The 22,447-nt window shown below is 47.6% G+C and overlaps 1 long non-coding RNA gene across 1 annotated transcript; it reads left to right on the top strand.

Annotated features, from left to right (window-relative positions):
- Positions 1-3,616: 3,616 nt before the first annotated feature.
- On the top strand, positions 3,617-5,621 carry LOC139829822 (uncharacterized). Its single transcript, XR_007868168.2, has 5 exons — positions 3,617-3,951; positions 4,040-4,136; positions 4,301-4,377; positions 5,250-5,340; positions 5,510-5,621. It is a non-coding gene; the product is annotated as an uncharacterized lncRNA (long non-coding RNA).
- Positions 5,622-22,447: the final 16,826 nt, after the last annotated feature.

Genomic DNA, 22,447 nt, shown 5'->3' with positions numbered 1-22,447 from the left:
AGATACATCAATCCCACAGGAAGACTCATGAATCTCCAACGACAGCTATTGAAGATTGGAGGCCGACTTAGTGTGCACATAAAAGAATGATAATATCATGTCTTTGGTTATCACCAAAGTCTGTTAAGGAGCTGACCCTGTTCCTCCGTGGACATGCACTTTTTGCAGTCGTCAGGGATCAAGTCCTCAGTTTCTTGACTAGTAATTTTTAGGCCAGCCACCAGAAGTTGCCAACTTCGGGAGCACCTCAATAGCTACCTCTTCAAAGACCTCATGTTTTCGGGATGTCGAGACTAGAAGTTCTACACAGTTTCCGCCTCCACTTCGACATCAACGGCTCAACACCCGGCCCCTTCACCACCAACTGCTACAATGATCCAAGTTGAAGTTGATGCTGACAATATGAAGACGGCGACATATGTGACCAGCCCCCAAACCTATAGGATGGATAGGACAAACTCAATCTCTTTGATTGAGCTACCCCCGCGCATTAGGAATTTCTGGGTACTTAGAGTACCATGTCTGGTTTGATGATTGCTTGTATTTCCCTAGTGTGCTGCCTTGAGTGTTTGTATCTGTTTGTTGTGTGTGTGTTTGTCTTGCTATTTAGGTCTAAAAACATTCTGAGTGTGATAACCCAGCGTAGGAAGCCTCTCTAAGATGTTTTCACCCTCATCTACCTTGCCGTTAAAATGCTAACTGCTAGTTTTCTGAGAAGTTAGCCTTGTTAACAGTTGTTTTCAACCGTTGGAAAAACTAACCCAGGCCCCTATCTTCGATAACTACTTTCAAGATCAACTGAAGCATCTCTACTACGCCAAGAAAGCGAAGCCCATACCTTCAAGAGTGATCGCACCTCTGCAAGAAGACATACTAACTTGGTCTAACCTCAGAGCATAATCGCGCTAACCTCGAGGATATCTTTTTAAAACTACCCTCTAACACACTGTCTAACAAGCTGAGAGAGCAATAGCGTCAAAGCAAAGCTACATCACATGGTTCATCTGGTCCTCATCAAGTGAAGCTCCTGAAGATACCTCAAGACTCAAGGTTAGGTGTAATTTACCCGCTCACTTCTTATCTGGTATAAGTCAGCCCCGACTCTCAAGCTGAAGATTGTCTTCGACGCCCTCTGTTGCGGCTTCATATGGATACCAACCATGCATTTCTTCAACTTACTAACTCACCGCGCGTCCCATATGGTTGAGTTAACACCGTGAGTGCCTCTTGAAGTTGTGGTCTGCACGTCGCCCCCGAAGATCCTTCAGCTGAACAAGGAAGACCGATGACTTCTTCAGAAGCCCCAGACAGAACTACAAGGCAGAAGCTCTGAGTTTTCCGAGAACCAGATGAAAAATCTTAAGGGTGGAAGACTTCGTCTTCCACTAAAATCAAGCTAACTCTAAAAAGGTTTTCAGCCCTGCTCAAGCACCGTTGGGTGCACTAAGCCTCCCACAGTCTTGAACCTCCGCCAGGATCGTGAAGAAGCTACAGATCCAACACCTGCATGGAGTAGTCAACCCTTCACGAAGCTTTCCCTCGGAAGAAATCTAACATGTCTCTCAGAAGCTGAAGTTGCGACCCTCTCAACAACGGCACGCCGACAGAAGAATGGAGTCTAACTTTCGTTAAGCTTTACAACCCCTCCAGTTCTACGCTCAGTAATCTCGGGACGAGATTATTTTAAGGGTGGAAGATCTGTAACACCCCAACTTTTGCAACCTTGATTAGTTGTCCATATTTCAAAAATCAGGGGGAACAAAAACTTTTTCTTTAGACTAATTAAGACGAATTGCCTTGATCTGTCTGTTAAGATGAATTTCTTTGATCTGTTGGTAGATGTATTATCTTGTTTTGCTTGTTGAGTTTTGTCTTTAGTTACCTCAAAGAACAACACCTCTAGTGGTTAAACAAGCAACTCACCAAATAAAACACATGTGTGGCTTAGGAAGAATTATTTTCCTTCTTACTACATCAAACCTCTCTCCTGATGACAACATGAGTGTGCCACCTTGATTTTTCTCCTTGTGGTGCAACCTAGCTCAATCATCCTTAATTCAAAACTTGGGATCATCTTCCCCTAGCTACATCCCTCTCTTATACCCACTCATCCTTGTTGATTTTGAGGCCATGTCGACCATCTGTGTTGACAGGCTTAAATGTCCAGACTTTGGCAATTGATCTCTAAGCACCCACAACTGTTATTGTTGACTTCAATGCATGGATCTCATCCATGCAACATCCTCTTCAACCTCCACATCCTGCATGTCTCAATCTATCCTTGCAACTCCTATATTCAACTTGATCTCATACCTTATCCAGTGTTTCTGCACTAGATCACTTTCTTTATTTTCACCTCTTGTTTTTATTCAAGTTAAATCTTCACAAAACCAAGAGTGGGAATGATGGGTACATTTTGTATCCACCATCTACCCTTGAGAACACTTCTCCCTAAAATAAGTTTTCTCTCTCAAAGGTCCTATTGATTTTCCTTCTCTAGTTTTATCACAAAACTACTTCTAGTTTTATTAAATCTTTTCAAAATAATTCTTCAAAGAAAACAAGGAACTAAAATGGGTTTTGTTTTTCATCCCATTTCTACCAAGTACTGATTTCTAAAACATTACTCTCTGTTTTGTTTTGTTTTTAACAAAAGGCTTGTTTATGGTACCTATACCATTTCTTGTTTACTTTAAATTTGAGAAAAACTCTACTTTACTTGAGAAAGTAAGTAGAATATTTTGAACTCCTATGTTCCAACTAGTTTTCTCTCAACATCTTCAAAATTCCACTTGAGTTCATTCCCAATTGTCTCTAGACAATTGAGGTGTGTCCCATACCCTTCAATTAAACTCTTTTTCAAATGGCAACTCTTGCACATCTTATGCACATCTCTGATCCACCACATTGTATCCCCTCCATCCCCCAATTTTTGATCAAATGGATGATCATTTGATACTTTCAAATCACTCCCTATTGACCTCTTATTTGAATAGCAACTTATGTTTCATCATATCCATCTCAATCCTCTATTCTTTTCTATTATCACATTGACCTCATGAATTGATGATTTATGTCACAATATTCATCCTTGTGAGTATTGGAATACTTAACTCACCATCCCATCTACCTTGACAGGCTCATGCATTGTTGCATGTGATCAATCCCAATCCTTCCAAAATTGAATTCAAATAAAAACTTCTAATCATCAAATATACCTTTGGGTCTATTTTTCATCTTTTGTTAGTCCCAACCATAGTGGTAACAATTATCCTTGGAGTACATGTCACCCTTCCCATTATTTCTATCTATATGTATCTACTTCTATTTTTATCATCATCAAAGTCACTCTTTGACATTTTCTCCTCAACATCATGCACATATCTATTCACATGGATGTTGTGCCTCTCCCTCACATTGTTCACTTGTATTTGGCAAGAATGGAGCCGGCCAATTATGTTGGCATGGCAAAAATTTCGGCCAGCCCCTTCCTCTTCTTTTCCTTCCTCCACAAGCTTTGCCTCCCAACTACCCCAATCACTAAATGGGCAGCCACCCACCTTGGCCAATCAAGTGAAGAGCTGCCACCACTCCCTCCCTCTATAAAACCACATAGCCGGCCACCCCCTCCTCTCTTTGCTCTCATTTTTCACTCCCCACTCCTTCCTCCACTCCCTCACACTCCTCTCATACCTCTTACCCACGAGCTGCTGCTCCTCCCAAGCTCCATGGCCGGCCATGGCCATGGAAATCCACCTAGATGAAGCTCCCCTCCTCCCTCAAGCTTCCCCTCACCATGAGAGCCTCCCTCTCCTTCTTCTCCCCAACCCTAGATGGTTTTCTCTCCTCTTCTTCTTCCTCCCTTGCTAAGATTGGATCTTGATGCAGGTTCATGTTGGTCCAAGCATGGAGAAGCTTGAGCTATCCTCAGATCTGAAGTTCTTGAGCAAAGTTCGTCCAAAACCATGCAGTAATTTCTGTATCTTGCTGTTTCAGATTCTGGTACGAACTTGTAAAATCCGCCAAATCTTGTGTGCAGATCCAAATCGAGTGATTCAAAGTTCCGCAGATAGGTATTGAAAAGATCTACAACTTGGCGTTGGTCTCATACTCAAATTCGTTACGGATTTTGCAAGGTAAATAAAGTTCTGCAAACATGCAGAATCACTGTTTGTGAGATTTCTTCCGTTTTACGAAACCTTTTGAGAAAACTCAACTGTGGGTGAAAGCCCTCTTCAGTACCTTCATTTTGGCGGTGGTTTCACTTCGATTGACCTCCTGAAACTGAAATGGTTCACAGATCAAGATCTGGTCAGATCTGACTTTGTCGAATTAAACCAGGAGCTTGGAAACGAATTTTTGAATGAAACCAATTGGGTAAGAACCACCTATTCAATACCTTTCAGATGCAGCAAGCCTCATATTTTTCTGATGTGTGTATGATTTTTGGTGAATTAAACTTATTCTGTGTGTTGTGCAGACATGGCTGTTAGCTTTTAATTCATCAAAAATCCATTTTTGAACCTAATTGAGTGATTCCACTTCTGAAGGATTACTGAATGTTTTCTTAATCATCTCCAACAAGTTTCAAACATTTATCTGTTGTGTAACTCCAGTGAGAAAGCAAATGGTACAGACATGCAGTAAACTTGTCAATCCATTTGTGAGAGTTTCAGAAACAATTTGAACCCAAATCCAATTGGGTATGCATCTCTGTTTAATTACCTTTCAAATGCAAGTGGCCTCATATTTTTAGGATTTTTCTACGATTTATGGCTTACAGATCTTGTTTTCTGTACAGTCAGATTCATAGAAATTCCTAAAATTGTAGGTTTAATATTTTTAGGTGTTTCCAATTGGGTTAGTCTTGTATTAGTACTGGCTATCTAGGAAAAATATTATTAGTCTCTGTTCATACATATTTGTTGCTGTTAGTAAGGTATATGTGTGACATGCATTGTTGAAGCAAAACTTTTCGGTTTATTTAAAACCCTTGACCAACTCTTTTAGTAGAGATGGGCAACCTTTGTTTTATGCTTGCAAAACCAAACCTCTGCAACCTAACATTAGCTCTTTTGTTTTGCTTAAGTTTTCAAATGATGTGGTATATGGTTTGCTTCCTATTTTTTTTGGTTGTAGTGTTATGGGAACAAATTAAGTTAGGAAAACTGTTTTCTACTTTTTCAAAAATGTTTGAAAATGCTTTGTGATTGTATTTGATGTCAAACTAATGCACTTGTCCTCTTTAGGATGTTATCTACCAGGGGATATTTGGTTTATACCATGGTGATACCCGAGAAAGGCAATTGCTAAGTTGTGATACTCTCATACCTTTACTAGGTAAATAAAATGGGTTCTCTTTTAGTTGCTTTGCAGTATCTATAAGTTCTTTGTATGTTAGCCCGTAGTAAGGTGGTTAGCTATTGCTTGTTGATTGTTGAATGTTGCATGCTTGTTATGATTGGTGCAATATGATTGATTGTGTTCCTTTTATATTTTCCGACGATAGATGCGAACGATTCCGGAGAAGAAGAAGAAGTGGTTCGGACAAGGATTTTATTTATATTGACGGGATTCTTATATTGATGAAGTTGAAGAAGTCCAGGGACAAATAAGCCAAGGCAAGCCATCTCTTGATCTCTGATTGTTGAATCACACATTGTGGTTACTTGTGTTATTCTTGTCTCTCGTTTTATCTTGTGTTGTTTCTACTTATGTTGATGGAGCATGCTCACCGTGAGCATGTTGATTCTCTTTGACACCTCACCTACAATTCCCCTTTTCGGGAATGATGATCATAACCATTACCTTGGTGTACCCTCTAAGTGTGAGGGTATGCCCACCTACCTTGAGTGTGTCGACCTCTCGACACCCTTCTTGCACCCCTTAGTGGTATGATGGTTAGTATCATGTCCTTGTGATGCCTTCTAACTCTTTTTGATGCTATACATACTTACTCCCAAGTATGTTGAATCTCTTGTTGATGCTAGGCATACTTACTCTCAAGTATGTCGAACCCATTGTTGATGTTACGCATACTTACTCTCAAGTATGTTAAAACCCCTGTTGCTTTTATGCATGCTTACCCGAAGCATGTATGCCCCCCCTTGACCACCTATTTTATCTTCTTCTTCATGGTATGATGATTAACATCATGAACCTTGTCGAGCAATCCTACCTATGTTGTTTCCATGCATGCTTATCCTAAGTATGTATGATCTCCCCCCCCCCCCTTGACGCTTCAATTGTCCTCTCCTTAGTGGTATGATGTCTAGCGTCGTGCCATCGATATACCTTAGCTCTTGCATAAAACTTTAGGTTGGGAACCCCTCAAGGTTTACCTTGTTGTAAAAGTTTTTGAGAAAACCTTGGGTGAGTTGACCTTACCCGAGTGTATGGTTGATGAAAGGAAATGATCTGGACAAAGATGGTTGGAAAGAGGAAAGTGTGTGTGACTTGGGTTTTTGAGAAAAACGACACACGTTTCTTTGTATTCGCCCGGAACAACTAAATCGCGCAACCACATTACCCCAACATGGGCACGGGGCTTAGCCCTAGTTTGTTGAAGCTGGCATGAGACACCTTCACAACTCTCTAGGAGGGTCACGATGACCTCTGACACCGGGTTGCGCTCTGGAGGAGGCAATACACTGTCTTAACTGATAGCCGGACGATTACTGAGGGTCTTCTGTCATGGCGCCGGAGATACGCTCAAAAGGAGGTATGCTGCCGGGGTGCCGGGAAGGGGTAAGCCCGCAGGGAAGGACTCATGTCAGGGGAGATAAGCGAAAGGTTATGTCCGAGTTTCTGTCATGGCATAGTTGATATGCAGGGATGATGCCCACATGATAGACTCGCGGATCTTGTGGGGAAAGTGTGCAAACTCTGCAGAGTCAAATCTATTCGAATAGCCGCGTCCGCGGTCATGGACGGTTGGGATGGCCGTTACAGAGCTGTGTCGAGTTTTGGTTTTGAAAAAAAATTTCCAAAGGAAATGTGTGTTGGAAGTACCGGAAGGGTACAGGAAAGATGGTGTGCCGACCATGTGGAGATGGTCGAGGAAAATGAAACAAAAGAGGGTGACCCTTCCTAGTGTTTCATGTAGAGGAACTCTGCTTTAACAAATATATAGAGATGTCATAGGACTTTCTTAGTGTCCCCTTCAACTGTGATGTGGGATGCTATATCCACAAGAGAAACTGATTCTCTTTCACATGCTATATCCACAAGAGAAACTGATTCTCTTTCACATGCTATATCCACCAGAGAAACTATTCTTCCTCTCTTGTCTTCTTTAGTTAGAATTGTTATCACCTTCTTGATGGTTTGCGAGTACAATTCAAATGTACTCACGGCTTTGTCCCTGGCTATTTACTTGGCCAGACCTGGAGGACTTCGATAGATGAAGAAGGAGTTGACGACGTCTATGCGAGCTAGGAACGTCTTCCCAGTCAGTTGCCTGTAGGGTTATGGCAGATGACTTGGGTACTGCGCTGCTGAAGTGATGATGCTACTCTGATGTTTAGTTAGGCCCTTCGAGGCTATTATGTAAGTATTGGTCATGTGACCTCATTGTAATTTTCTTTTTCCGCTTTGTAATGGATGGTGTAATTTGATATCAGTTCGGTTATGTGTTCACGACACACTGATCATGGGATCGTGAACTGTATACATAACAGGGTATTTCGGACCGTTAGTCCGGGGTCCCCACAAGGATACCCTTCAACACGCCCGCAGATCACCAGCCGCTGGAAACTCCAAAGGACAACATACAGAAAGCAGCGGAATTGCTGAAGAAGAAGGACGAAGAAGTTGACATCAACTATCTCCGCACACTTGTCGCTTCAGCAATGCAGCAGCAGAGCAAGGCAGATACTTCGCGCAGGTTGGAATCCAATCCGGATAACTGTGTATCTACCGCGCAGAAGGACGATGAATCGCACACCGGATCGTCGGAGCGCAGAAGAAGGGCCAGGGAGCACCCAAATCCGATCCCTGTTCCGTCACAGACGCCTCCGTCGGATCCAAGGAAGGGAAAGGACGCGATGTACTCCGGAAGAGACAAATACCGCAACCCCTCACCTCCACCCAACGGTTACCCGCGACCCCCTCGCCGCCGTAGTCCAGCCGGAAACACCAGGCCCATGGGGCATGGTGCGCTTGTTATCCGCGACAACGTGCTGCCAAGAAACAGAAACAGGGAGCGCTCGCCGGAACCTCGCCGGAATCAGAACAATGTTCATGAACCCGAGCCCAGGAGGAGTCGGAATGAAGACCGCGGTCCAGAGCCTCGCCGGAACCGCGATCCAGAACCTCGTCGGAGCCGCGACCCAGAACCTCGCAGGAGCCGGGACCCAGAGCCTCGTCGGAGCCGTGACCCGGAGCCTCGCCGGAACGACCAGGGCAGCCAGCGCCAAGGCGAAGGCAGCCACAGGAGCCGGAGTCAGCACCAGGAAGGCCGAGGAGATTCAGATGGCGGAAGCAAGAAGTCAGACCGCCCACCTCGCAGGTCTCCCTCCCCACCACCTAGCGGTGGAGGCGGAGGTGGAGGCGGAGGCAATGGCCGGAGATCTCGCTCTCGCTCAAAGTCTCCTCGCCACGGCTCGCGCGACGCGCGGGACCGCCTTAACGAGTACAGAACCGACTACATTGGCCCGAAGTGCTTTGGCAGGATGATTCGAGAGGAACCAAAGCCAAGGATGAACCTCAAGCTACCCGGAAATCTGAAGCACTATGATGGCACCGAAAGGCCGGATACCTGGATCGAGGATTACTACAACGCTGTAACCTTCGCCGGAGGAACCCCTAACATCGCCTGCCGCATGCTCCAGTTGTACCTTGTAGGTCCAGCCCGGATCTGGCTCAGTGACCTCGAGAAGAACTCCATCTTTTGCTGGTTCGACCTGAAGAATGCTTTTGAGAAACACTTCAGGGGCACCTACAAGAGACCTGCCACAACAAGCGACCTACAGGCTTGCATCCAGAAGAAGGGCGAAACATCGAGAAATTTCCTCACCAGATGGTTGGCATGCAGAAACGAGTGCGAGAACGTTGACAACCGCACAGCAATGCACGCCTTCATTGGGGGCTTGCAGCGAGGAGGGTTGCTGCGACACAAGCTAACCTGCATGGTCAATGCAAATCAACTGACGTTGGATGACATGATCACCATCGCTAGTGACAACACTGCCGCCGATGACGACGCAGGCGGTGATCTCGCAGCTACAGCAATCCCCCTGCACCAACAAAAGAAGAACCGTGACAATGGCGGCAGCAGCAGCCATAAGCGCAAGAACCCTGATGACCAGAAGAGTGGCGGATCCGAGATGGTCGCCATGGCGTTTCAACGCGGAGGTCCAGGAGGCGGAAGAGGACGCGGACGCGGAGGCGGAGCCGGCAGGGGTCAGCAGCATACCTCCGAGGTCACTGCTGCCGGATCCCGCGCACCACAAACCTATGAGGAGTACAGAGACATGCCCTGCCTGGCCCATCTGGATCCGGTTACAGGGAAGTCCACTCATACCAACCGCAACTGCAAGTGGGTCAATGATCTAAAGAACGACCCGGAGGCCGGATACAAGCGCGCCCGGAAGCACCGCCCTCGCGGAAAAGGTGGCAAGGGCAAGAACAAGGACAAAGAGGATGATAGTTCCGAGGCGATGGATGAGGATGATAACTCGCCGGATCCCAAGGCAGGATCCGCAGGAAAATCCAACCCATTCGACAAAAAGAGCGTGGGGGCTTACCACACTTTCCTCGGAACCCCAACAGTACGCGCCTCCAAGTCAGCTACCCGGATCCTGAACGCCATAGTTCCGGCTGTGCCGCAGTACGTCAGGTGGTCGGAAATCCCGTGCACATTTGATCGGAAGGATCATCCCGCAATCGTGCCGAAGGAATGCTACGCCTTGGTTGTAAGTCCCCGCATCGATGGGTATGACTTCTCCAAGTGCCTCATGGATGGCGGAGCCAGCCTGAACATCATGTACCTGGAGACTCTAGAGCGGATGAACCTCACCAAGGAACAGCTCAAGCACAGAACCACTGAGTTTCATGGTGTGGTTCCGGGTAAGAAGGCGAATTCCCTCGGCAGTATCACACTTCCCGTGGCTTTTGGCGATGTTCATAATTTCCGCGAAGAGAAGATCACGTTTGAAGTTGTGCCCTTCAAGAGCTCCTACCACGTCATCTTCGGCAGGCCCACCTACCACAAGTTCCACGCAAGAGCGTGCTACATCTACAACAAGCTCAAGATTCCGGGTCCTAAAGGTATGATTACCGTATCCGGAGACTACAAAAAGGCTCATGAGTGCGAGTTAGGCGAAGCCGCCTTCGCCGAGTCTATGTTATCCGGAGAAGAGCTGAAAGGCTACAGAGCCGCGGTGGATCCGACTGAGATGCAGACCACCAAGAAGCAAATCTCCGAGCAGAAAACCTCCTTCAAGCCCACGATAGAAACCAAGAAGCATGACCTCATTCCGGGTGACTCTTCCAAGCAGGTTTCAGTCGGAGCCAACATGGACCCCAAATAGGAAAGCGCGCTCGTCGAGTTCCTCCGCGCTAACATGGATATCTTCGCATGGCAACCTTCTGACATGTCCGGAGTACCTAGGGAACTCGCCGAGCACTACCTCAACATAAATCCAGGGGCCAAACCAGTGAAGCAAGCTATGCGACGCTTTGGAGACAAGAAGCGCCGCGCCATAGGATTGGAACTAGCAAAGTTACTAGAAGCAGGTTTTGTAATAGAAGTTATCCACACCGATTGGGTCGCGAATCCCGTCCTTGTACCCAAAAAGAACACTGAAATACTAAGAATGTGCATCGATTACTCTGGCTTGAACAAACATTGCCCGAAGGATCCGTTCCCCTTGCCGCGCATTGACCAAGTCATTGATTCGACGGCGGGGGCGGAACTTCTGTGTTTTCTTGATGCGTATTCCGGGTATCATCAGATCCGGATGAAGGAATCCGACCAAAAGGCGACTTCATTCATTACCCCGTTTGGTACTTACTGCTATGTTACTATGCCCTTTGGTCTGAAAAATGCAGGTGCTACCTACCAGCGTACGATGCAGCGGTGCCTGAAGGACCAAATTGGCCGGAACGTACACGCTTACGTCGACGACATCGCGGTCATGACCCGGAAAGGATCCGACTTGATCAGCGACCTCACAGAAACCTTCGACAACCTCCGCAGGTACAAGATGATGTTGAATCCGCTGAAGTGCGTCTTTGGCGTGCCAGCCGGAAAACTCCTTGGCTTCATAGTCTCTCACAGAGGCATTGAGGTTAACCCGGAAAAGATCAAGGCAATCCTGTGCATCAAAAGGCCAACTTGTCTCAAAGATGTGCAACGACTAACTGGTTGTGTTGCAGCAATCAGTAGGTTTGTCAGCCGTCTTGGCGAGAAGGCACTACCTCTGTACAAGCTGCTGAAGAAAACAGACAAATTTGTCTGGCACGACGCAGCTGATGCAGCTCTTCGAGGGTTGAAGGAAATACTCACCTCCCCGCCTATCTTGGCAGCTCCAGTAGAGTCAGAGCCAATGCTCCTTTATCTGGCAGCTACCAACAAAGTCGTCAGCCTCGTCATCGTGGTGGAGCGAAAGGAAGAAGGTCATGAATATGACGTCCAGAGACCTGTCTACTACATCAGCGAGGTGCTGACGGAATCAAAACAAAGATATCCTCACTTTCAGAAGCTAGCTTATGGCGTGTTCCTAGGCAGCCGGAAGCTGAGGCATTATTTCCAAGAGCATCCGATGTGATCGTGAGCAAGGCTCCGCTGTCAACAATTCTCAACAACGCTGACGCAACAGGACGTACGGCTAAATGGGGCATCGAATTATCCGCCTTCGACATCGCTTACAAGCCAAGGACTGCGGTAAAATCCCAGGTTCTGGCGGATTTCGTTGCAGATTGGACAGAAGCTCCGGATGCAAGTCTGGAGCCGGAACCAGAGACATGGGTCATGCACTTCGACGGATCCAAGCAGCACCAAGGCTCAGGAGCCGGAGTCACCCTGAAGTCCCCTACCGGAGAAGAACTGCAGTATGTTCTGCAGATCCACTTCGAAGCTACTAACAACATGGCGGAATATGAGGCTCTACTACACGGTCTGCGCATCGCTAAGGAAATGGGGATCAAGCACATCATATGCTGTGGAGATTCCGACCTGGTGGCACAGCAAGTAGCCGGAACCTGGAACGCCAGAAATTCCGTCATGGCGGCCTACAGAGACGAAGTTGACGAGATTGCCAAGAGCTTCCTCGGATACGAAGTCAAGTACGTCAGGAGAGACGATAACACAGCGGCAGACATGCTATCCAAGCTCGGATCCGGCAGGAAACCAATTCCGCCTGGCATTTTCCTGGAGCATCTCCGGATACCCTCAGTTAAGGGCGCTAACCCGGAAAACCCAGAGGTGGCAGTGTCTCCGGCTAGGGAAGTGATGGCTATCATTCCGGCTTGGACCCAGCCTTTCCTGGACTACCTCATCGATCAGAAGTTGCCAGAGGACGAGCTCCTCGCACGACAGATCGTAAGACGAGCAAGAACCTACACAATAGTTGATGGACAGCTCTACAAACGAAGTGCAGCAGGGGTATTTCTTAAATGCGTCTCCAATCAAGATGGCATTGAAATCCTCAGAGAGATCCACGCAGGGGACTGCGGGCATCACGCCGCTCCCAGATCACTCGTTGCAAAAGCTTTTCGGTTAGATTTCTACTGGCTTACAGCTAAAGAAGACGCTGATAAAATAGTCAAGACCTGCCGAGGTTGTCAGTACTACGCTACTCAACCAAACGCTCCAGCCCAAGAGCTGAAGACCATACCTATCACCTGGCCATTTGCGGTCTGGGGGCTCGATATGGTTGGTAAGTTAAAAAGATCATCTCCTGGCGGTTTTGAGTACCTCCTGGTCGCTGTTGACAAGTTCAGCAAATGGATCGAGGCTAAGCCAGTGAGAAAAGCCGACGGTGCTACGGCACTAAAATTCGTCTGCAGCCTCGTGATGAGATTCGGCATCCCACACAGCATAATCACAGATAATGGCACAAACTTCGCTCAAGGAGAGTTAAGGGATTATTGTGACACAATGGGGATCCGACTGGACCTTGCATCTGTGGCTCATCCACAATCTAACGGTCAGGTTGAAAGGGCTAACGGTCTAATATTATCAGGAATTAAGCCGCGCCTCGAAGAACCGCTGCGACGAGCAGCCGGAGCTTGGGCTGACGAGTTGGAAGCTGTTCTGTGGAGTTTACGAACTACCCCTAACAGATCAACAGGGTTCACCCCTTTTTTCCTGGTATACGGATCCGAAGCCGTGCTTCCCTCCGACATCATCCACGACTCACCGCGAGTTTCCGCCTACAATGAAGAAACAGCTGACGAGGCCAGACAGCTATCTGTGGACCTGATCGAGGAAGCTCGGAACTTAGCAGACCAGAGATCCGCCATCTATCAGCAAAAGCTCCGACGTTATCACAGTCGTCGAGTTCGGAAACGCTCCTTCATGGCAGGAGACCTGGTCCTCCGCCTTCGACAGGTGAAAGACCATAAGCTGCAATCTCCATGGGAAGGACCCTTCGTCGTTAGCAAAGTGCTCCATAACGGGTCGTATTACCTTGTTGATTTCCGTGAGCTAAGGGACAGACCTGCTAACTGGCACCGGAAACGCAAGCGTGAGGATCCGGATGACATCTACGATGAAACAGATCGCCCCTGGAATATTGCACAGCTACGTCCTTTCTACACTTAGCATATATTTTTCCGAGTTCTAAACTCTGTAATAGTTATACATGATCAATGAAATAAAGCTTCTGGTTCACTCTTTGAGTCTTTTACCTCCTTTCTTGTTCATTTTAGATCGTGTATGTTTTTTCCAACTAAAACCGCAGAGCTGGATTTTTTCCGCCTAGGCGTGTATGAAAGTTGTGATTTTCAAAATCGTCCTTTAGGACGTAAGCTTAAGTTTTCTGATTAAGTTGTTATCTGTTGCGAACTCGTGGATTCCTAGTAGCGATTTCCGGCACCTATGCCTGGGGGCTTGTTTCCGCGGTTATGGACGGATTGCCATTGGGCTTCGTCGCCGCTGGCGAGCGTTTCCGGCTAAGGTTTTCCGGCTCGTGGAAGGTCAAGCGGGCAAGCCGGAAAATAACGAAATCAGCACTTGCTTTCCGACATAAAACGAAACATGCACATAATATTTAACGGATAGCAGGATAAGTTTTTCCGCCCCATGCATAATCGTTTCGTTCCTAGCTACTTAAGAATTTAAAGTCTTATTACAAACCCTCGCTGGGGCCAAAATGATGCATTGTTTTTCCCGCAGGAATAAAGTTTTCACTCCTGTTCCTTGGCCGGAGAAGTCTTGCCCTCTGGATCTTGTTCCTTGGCACTTTCGGCCCGCTCTGGATCTTGTTCCTTGGCACCTTCGGCCGGAGAAGACACGTCTTCTTCACTTCCTTTTTCCTCAGAAGCAGCAGTGCTGGTCTTGGGTTCCTCTTGGGGAGCATCCTTGGAGCTGGTCCAGGTAAACTGGGCTCCGGATTCCGCAGGTCGCGCCTTGGCCTCGCGTTCCTTTTGAAGTTCCGCTTCCAAGGGCTCGTCAGCTGCGAGGACGACCTTGTCGTAGAATTCCTCGTGCCGGATCCTGCGCGCTATACGGGTGTCGTAGCCGCTCACTGCATCCAGCAGCAAGCCGACATCCGCATCCGGAGGAACGCCCGTGGTCACTTCATCAAGATCAAGACCCGGAGTGTGTGCTAGGCACATGGTCAAGGCCATTGCAGCTGCGCCGCGGGCTGAAGATGCTTGCAGATCTGTCACCAGCTCGTGAACATCCATCTTGCCAATAAGCTTGCGCACGTCGCAAGTGCGGCTCCTCTTGATGTTCAAGTTATAACATATCTTGCGGGAGGCGGAGATGAGATCTTTGCAGTCATCGCCTGCAAGTTGAAGAAGGTCATCCCGAGGGAACAAATTCCGGCGCTGTTCCGGGTACCCAAGCGGCTCTGCATAAAAGATAATCAGGATATAAGCACGCAAATTGAGCGCAAAGTAAAAACACTCGGAGCAAATATCTTGACAAAGGTTCCGATATCATACCCAAGATGTTCTCATTGAGTAAGTCCCAGTGGTGCTCCGCCGTCTCCATAAATTTCCGGAGTCCATTGAGCTCTTTTTGCTGCCTCCGGATGGTCTCGCTATCAGTTTTCTTTTTCAGCTCCAGCTCGCCCTTCTCCCTGATATGCTCGGAGTTTGTCTCCGCCAGCTGTTTTTCGGCCTGCTCCCTCTTAAGTTCCGCCTCCTTTAGCTTCGTCTCCAATTCTTGGTACGAGGAGCGCAGGTTCTCAAGTTCAGTCGAAGCTGTTGCAAGGGAGGAGGATGCGCCTATAATAATATACGTTAACAGCAAATTTGAAGTCGGAATTTGGTTGATAACGAAGAAGGCGGAAACCAACCTTGGGCGTCCGCCAGTTGTTTAGCCAGTTCCGCATTCTCATCCTTCAGGGTCCGGATATTTTCCGCCTGACTCAGAGTAACGCGGCGCTGCAAGGCAATGTTCTTGTGCAGCTCGTAGAGCAGCGCCTGCTGTTCCTGTAAAATTTAAACAGCGCAGGAGTTAAAATTCCGCCTGTCGCAGTGGTTTCCTTTAAAGCATCATTGCCGGAACTTTTCCGACATAATGCTTGGGGGCTACTGGTCCATTCTAAAAAACTTTCCCGGAAGTAATTTCTTTCTAAGCATTTAAGCGCTAACTACTTTTGGAGTTTCCGCCTACATGCTTGGGGGCTACTGGGGAGTACCTTTTGCTTGCAGATAAGTTCATCGCAGAATTGGCCAATGTTTTTCTTGAAGTCCTGGATTTCCGATGTCCTGGAATCCGGCTTCCCCCAGGCGTTGTTCAGCATGGCGTTGAGCAGGTCTTGTTCAAGCTCCCACTTCTCCGCCTCAGTCAGCTTGTTAAAAAACTTGGTGGCATACGCCTTGGGGGTGGAAGTGGTGTCCGCCGGATCTCCGAAGTTCTTCGGAAAAACGACTATGTCGCCAGCGCCTTCTCCAGCCTTCTCGGAAGTGACTTCCGCATCTCCTTGGCCTTGTGTTTCCGCCTCTTCTTGGGCAGGGCCTTTGGCCTTGGGATCTTCTTCCTCCGCATGCCCGCTGCTAACCGGAATTGTTTCCGGTGGAGTGTTTTCGGCAGGCGGGGGAGATGGGTCAGCCTGAGGAGGCGATGGTTGAGGAGTTGGGTGGGAAGCGCTGGGTGGAACTGGAGTAGAGGGACCAACAGCCGGAGATTTCTTCATGTACTTCGTGATGGGCTCCTGGCTGGTGGTCCGCGTGGCAGCGGTTTTCGGATTCCTGCAAACAAGTGAAAGGGTTTAGACAAGAAATAGTTTCGCTAAGTTGAAATCGCATCATGCTCGGAATCTTACGGGGCGCCGGGAATGATGGGGCGTGTGCCCTGGCCAGCCGTCGAGAGCATCCATAGACGCGCTCGCTCCGCTTTCCTTGAGTCAAGCGGAGGTGGTTTCGTCGTCTTTGGCTTCTTGGCAGAGGCCTCGCCGCTAGCTCCGGCTTCAGAGCCGGAAGCCTTGGCGCGGGGACGCTTTGTAGGTCGAGGAGCCGCCTTGCGGGGTGCTTGGTCCTCTTCCTCCTCATCGTCTTCCGGAGCCTCCTCCGCCGTGTCGCTGGTGACGGGGACGCGAATGATGGTGCGGAAGTTGTCCTCCGCCAATGTATTGAGCTGGAAGGAAAATGAACAAAAGTTAGAGTTAAACATCAAAAAATTAAACATCAAAAAACTTGTGAAGTTTGAAGTAGCGGAAAGAACGAAGCTTACCGGAGGACACTGATCGTTCGTGTAGATATCCTTGAAAAGTTCCGGGACCTGTTGGCCCCTCGGAATCTTCACCAGCGTCTTGATCCTTCTCTTCAGAGAATCAGCCGGAAGATCATGGCGGGTAACCCGGAGAAGATCGTCTGCCCCGGTATAAGCGCACATTAGGCGCGCGTTGTAGCGAAGAGGCTGGATTCTCCGGGAGAACCAGCTAAGCGTGAGCTGGGCTCCGGTCAGTCCGTCGTGGACTAGCCAGGAGATTCTCCGCGCGGCTTTCTCCAAAGTTGGGGTCAGGGCGAGTGGAGGCACGAAGCTCCAGCTTGCAAGTTCTTCTGGAGGTTCGTTCACAAATTGGGGGAGGCCTTCGTGGACATCCGGAACGGAAACATTCTTCTCGTAGAACCATCCGGCATTCCAGTACCGGACGGACTCGTGTGAATCATGGGGAGGATACATGCGATTAGGGCGGAGCATAAACGTCATGCTTCCGCAGTTCACCATTGCTTTGTCCTTAGTTTCTTTCTTCACTCGGAAAAAGAATTGCCACAACTTGACATCTGGCCGGATCCCAAGATGTCCTTCGCAGAGAGTCACGAAGTTGGACAAGAGAAGGTATGAATTTGGGCAAATGTTGTGGGGCTGGAGCCCGTAAGTGTTGAGGATGGAGAGAAAAAATTCCGAACAAGGGAGTGAAAGTCCGCGTTCCACCCAAGCCTTGGTCATGACAACTTCTCCGGCTTCTGGCTTGGGGGCGTCGGAGTCACGAACGAAACTCCAGTGTGAGGAGATCATTCCCTCGTTCTGGAGCTCTCTAAGCTCCACGTCGGTGGTTGCGCAAGGCCACCATTGACCTCGTTCTCCTTCGCGGATCCGGGCCTTGGACGCCCTCTTGTTTTCCGCCTCTTGCACCTTTGCTGCCATCCGAGCTTGCCCCTCGAGTTCTTCTTGGAGCTCTTGGAGGGTAGGGATCCGGCTTGGAGCGGTCTTTGGAAGATGCGGAAAAGGTTGAGCTAGTCTGATGTCGGAAACATACGGTGGCAGGAATGATATGGGATCCGGGTTTATGGGCTCTATTTGGTTTGGATCCGGGCCACTCGAAGAGCTACCAGTACAAAGTGACGATTCGAGTGGCATGCTTCCGGCTGCACCCATACAAAGTGTTTGAGTACCCGGATCACTAAGTCTATCTTCTACACTAGGTTGTCTTCTACAAGTCCGGCGTACTTAACGCTAATGGCGCGGTGGCACGACGGAGTCCCGGCGGAAGATGAGGTCGCCGAACTTGAAGGAAATCGATCCGCGTGACCACGAATTGGCGGCGGAGCGAGTTTCCCGATCAAACGTGAGAATCTTGGTGCGAGGGGAGCCTTGGTTCGGCGGCGCGCAAAGTTCGCCGGGGCGAAGCTCGCCGGAATCAAGATCTGGCGGGCGGCGTAGCGCGAGGAGGAAGACGATGTGGTGAGAGGGGGTGAAAGAATGAATTTTTACCGGGCCGCGGGGTATTTATAAGCCGCGCTCGGAGATTCGGGATCCGGATCCAACGGTGGAAACTGAACGGTCGCGCCGTTGGATGGATGACACGTGTTTAGGTTAAATGCGGTAAAACGACGTGGAGGTAACTTAACCATGCACTCCCGAAAATTCCGGCTGAAGATTTGCATCTGCGAAAATTTAGCGCGGGAAATGAGGAAGTTGTGCGCGGGAAATACGGAACTTCCGTTGTTAAGCATAACCTAAAGGTGGGGGATTTCCGAAGCCGTTTGAGTCTTTTAAGACTCCGGGTAACTCTATGAAGATAAGGTTGGCTTTGATTCGAGCAGGGAGTAACCCGGAAATGTTCTTTGGAACGTCGATGGATGAAGTCCCGCGGGATGGGAGCATTTTCCGGCTATAAGTTGGAAAAGGAAGAAAATGCAAGGTTGGAGCTCTTCAAGTTTCTCCGCGTTACCAACGTTTGCCGGAGATCATGATGGACCAGCAAGGCGGAAATTGCAGGGGAAACTCGGAGAACTCTGGGGGCTACTGTTGTGGGTATACTTCATGGGTGTACCATCGACAGTGCCTAGATCCGGCAAGCCCGGGTGGCCCACAGACGGTGATGAGGCATGTGGCCCATCGGGCGGCCCAGTTGCTGTTGATCATGAAGGAAGAAGTCCAGCCTAGGATCAGCAGGCCGGATCCGCACCGACCTAGGAGTGACCCGGATCCAGGGAGGCCCATGAGGAACCCGGATCCAGTACGACGTGTATGGAAGGCGGATCCGTGACGTGCACGGCAAGATATTGTACCGTAGCTAGGCTATCTGTAATCCGGCTAGGACTCTCCATGTAAACCCTAGATCCGTGCGCCTTTATAAGCCGGATCCCGGGAGCCCTAGAGGCACAACCACAACTCATTGTAACAACGCGAAAGCGCCCAGATAATTCCAGACAAGCAGCAGTAGGCCCTGTCATCGTGCAGGTGTTCCGAAGCTGGGTAACTCGCGTACCACCGTCCCGTGTGCACTCCGCCCTATGGCCCCTACTTCTTCTCCCCCTCGTGAGGATCCCTCCTCCGGGGTACCGTCGATTAGGCAACGACAATAGCAATAAGAGAATTTTAGGCAAAAAGGGATTTGTTTGAGCAACATGTTACATAGGAACAAGATAATCTATAATATCAATCCTATGTGACACAACCTCAAATGTTCACATTTTCTAGGCTTGTAGAATGCACAAAGCATAATACTCCCCCATAATGTGATAAAGACATTTTTCGTGCAAGAGGCAAATAAGAACCACGTGAGATAATTAATGGACATTATAGAATTTTAGTTCATCATGTCACACATTTTAAGATTGTGAAATGCACAAAGCATATCACTCCGCCAAAATGGGATAGTCCATTAATTTCTCACACGATCCAACAACTAAGATATCAACAAGATGCAATAGGCTCAATATAAGGACAATTGTACATGAAGTGCCACCCAACATATATAAGCATGAAAGCAAGATAAGCAAGTAGGAGGCACAACATACACAACCACATGCAAGGTACAAAACCAACACACGCAAAAGGGAGCGAGTAACTTTCAATATAAAGGAGTTGAGAACTCGTTACCGCAAGGAGGAGCATGGGTAAAGGATGAAAGGGATACAACTTGACTTGAGGAAATAAGAATGATGAAGATCCCCTAAGTCTTCATGAGCTAGTCAAGTCTCCATGCCCTCCACTTGTACCTATTGATCAAATTTTGGCTTGATGGTCCCCAACCAAGTTGGGTCCTAAGAAGTTAGTCACAATAGGCTTGGCAACCCAAATGGTTCTTTTTGAGAAACCACATTGAGTGCCCATATATTTGGCAAACACATTTCCAACCTTATCCTTGCAAAGAGAATAAGCACCATCGATCAAGATAGGGTTGGATGAGTTACCACTAGTGCAAAAGGAGGAGATGTGGCCCTTCTCATGGCATATGTAGCATGTTCTTCTCTTCTCCTTCTTCTCACTTGATTTCTCCACAACGGGAGCCTTGGATTGATCCTTCTTGGGTAGCGGCCTTTCTTCAAGTCGAGGAAGACCTTGAGCTTGGCCTTGAGGAAGACCATGAGCTCCATCTTGAGGCCGCTTCCCTTGTTTCTTCTCGCCAAGTGGCTTCTTCTTCAAGGGGCACGGTCTAACATGATGCCCTTCATTCTTGCACTTGAAGCACACAATCTTGGCGGGGTCCTTCACATGCCCATGGCCCTTCTTTCGCTTGTGCGTGGTGGACTTGTTCTTGTTGTTGGAGTTGAATCCAAGTCCACTCTTGTCATTGGGGGATTGCTTCCCTTCATGACCCTTTACCAAGTCCTTCTTCAAAGAAGTGACTTGGGCCTCGAGCTCTTCGATTTCCCCTACATGGTTAGTAATAACACAAGTACTAGAGGAAGTGGAAGCTTCATTGTTAGAGCAACAAGGCAAGGTATGTAATTCACCACAAGATATAGCAATAGAATGGGTGGTTGGGTGAATTACTAGCACTAGCACATGGATTTTTAGAGCAAAAAGGCATAGAAGGTAGTTCACCACAAGATAAATTAATAGCATGAGTGGGTGAACTACAAGCACTAGCACATGGCAAAATAGCATTTTGAGAGGAAGTGCTAGTACTCACATGAGGCTCACAAGATTTTACCTTTGACATGGTAGCATCATGAGCTAACTTTAGCAAATCATGAGAGACTAGAAGATCATCATGGAGCTAGAAAGCTTTCCATAATTTTCTTCCAATTTCTCATAATTTCTTGTTAGTAAAGCAAGTTGAGCCCTTAGCTCAACATTCTCCTTCAAGATGGAAGCTTCACAAGAGGTAGAGTTAGTAGCACAAGCATTATCAATTATAGCACAATGAGAAGGCAACTTAGCAAGCTCTATTAGGTTGAGAGCCTTAAATTGCTCATGTGACTCGGTGAGTTTGATGAGCTCACTCTCCATGGTCCTAGAACCATTTTTTGAGAAGCTCAAAATCCTCAAGGAGTTTAGCATGAGCAATTACTAGCTCATCATTTTTAATTTGAAAATCATGTGCCACCTCTAAAGCTCTATCACGAGATTCCTTTACTTTAGATAGCTCTAGAGTAAAGGTCTCCTCAAGAGATTCATTGGTGGTTAGTTGTTCTTCCAGAGCTTCACTAAGAGTTGCAATCTCGTTTGCATACTCGTGCTCATGCCCTTCCATTTTCTCAATAAGTTTTGTGCTCTCAATGGCAAAAGCCAAGATTTTCATGAAGTTAGAGCAAGCAAATTCCTTATCATGGAGAGCATGGAAAACCAACTCACCCATCATGTTTAAGGAAGCAACATTAAGTCCTTCCATATCATCATACTCATCATCACTTGATAGATAGGTTTCCAAGGAAGGAGATACCTTAGAAGCCTTAGCCATAAGGCATGTGTAAGAACAGTGAGATGATGAAGAAGATGAACTACATGAAGCTCCATCCAAGATCTTGTCTTGGCCCATAGTATCTTCGGTTTCCTCTACATTGTTAGTCACACAAATACTAGAGGAAAGCAAAGTATTTTCATTATGGCAACAAGACAAGGCAAGCATATCAACATGGGATGAAGACATGCAAGGACTATCAACACTAGCATGTAAAGCATTTATAGTGCTATAAGTGTTCAAGTCCATAGATGAAACATTGCAATGGGATAGGGAGGAAGAATCATCAAGAGAAGGCTCACCATCAACAATGCAATGTTCATCACCACTCACCATATCATTACCTTGTGTCTTATCACACATTGGTGAAGTGGAAGGAGTGTGATCATCCTCAATGGTCTTGGACCCACCATATGTATCTCGAAGCTTTGTCCAAAACTCATGAGCACTCCGGAAGGGCGCGATGGAGGAAATCACTACATGACTCACAACATGGCAAAGCACTTTAGTAGATTGAGCATCTAGATAAGAGTTTTTATTCTCCTCAAAGTTGGATTTTGTGGATCCTTAGGAGGAGAAAAACCAATATCAAGAATTTGCTCTACATGTGGGTGCATGCCCCTAAAATAATCAAGCATGTAGAATTTCCAAGCATCATAATTAGTGCCATCAAATGTAAAGGTGGAAAT

This window comes from Lolium perenne, chromosome 4, assembly GCF_019359855.2.
Source record: "Lolium perenne isolate Kyuss_39 chromosome 4, Kyuss_2.0, whole genome shotgun sequence".
Taxonomy (NCBI): domain Eukaryota; kingdom Viridiplantae; phylum Streptophyta; class Magnoliopsida; order Poales; family Poaceae; genus Lolium; species Lolium perenne.
This window is presented reverse-complemented; position numbering and strand designations above follow the sequence as displayed.